Source organism: Cariama cristata, unplaced genomic scaffold (genome assembly GCF_000690535.1).
Source record: "Cariama cristata isolate BGI_N322 unplaced genomic scaffold, ASM69053v1 scaffold16681, whole genome shotgun sequence".
NCBI lineage: Eukaryota > Metazoa > Chordata > Aves > Cariamiformes > Cariamidae > Cariama > Cariama cristata.
The window spans coordinates 1-360 of NW_009597663.1; the positions used below are offsets into that span (position 1 = coordinate 1).

General features: G+C 50.0%; 1 protein-coding gene across 1 annotated transcript in view; it reads right to left on the reverse strand.

Moving 5' to 3' along the window:
- Positions 1 to 4: 4 nt before the first annotated feature.
- The window catches only part of LOC104168413 (serine/threonine-protein kinase SIK3-like), a 2,196-nt gene continuing 1,840 nt past the window's right edge, over positions 5 to 360 (reverse strand). The window contains exon 4 of the mRNA XM_009708996.1: positions 5 to 280. The gene's annotated coding sequence lies outside the window, so the exon portion shown is untranslated. The remainder of the gene's footprint in view (positions 281 to 360) is intronic.

Genomic DNA, 360 nt, shown 5'->3' on the forward strand with positions numbered 1-360 from the left:
TGAAAGCCCTCCAAACCAGACTCAGTGCTCGGGCTCCGGCAATCCTCTGCCGACGCGGAGGGCTCGGGTTCTCTGGTTATTATTTCGGTGATAGCTGGAGTTACAGGCAAAAATGGCAAAAATCAAAGAAACCAAAGGAACAACACACGGGATGAACTGATGAGGAGGAAAGGGGCCATGGTATTCCAGTTAGTCAGAAATACTACGGCAATTTGGCGCAATGCTGCTAGATACTGTTGGTTTAAAATGGACCTTTTCGTTTCAAAGCTGTACATAAAACCTGCAAGAGAGGAGAAGCAGAGACATTAGGAGACACCAGAGAACGGCGATTCGGCTTCCACAGCCCTCCACCGCGGGCCC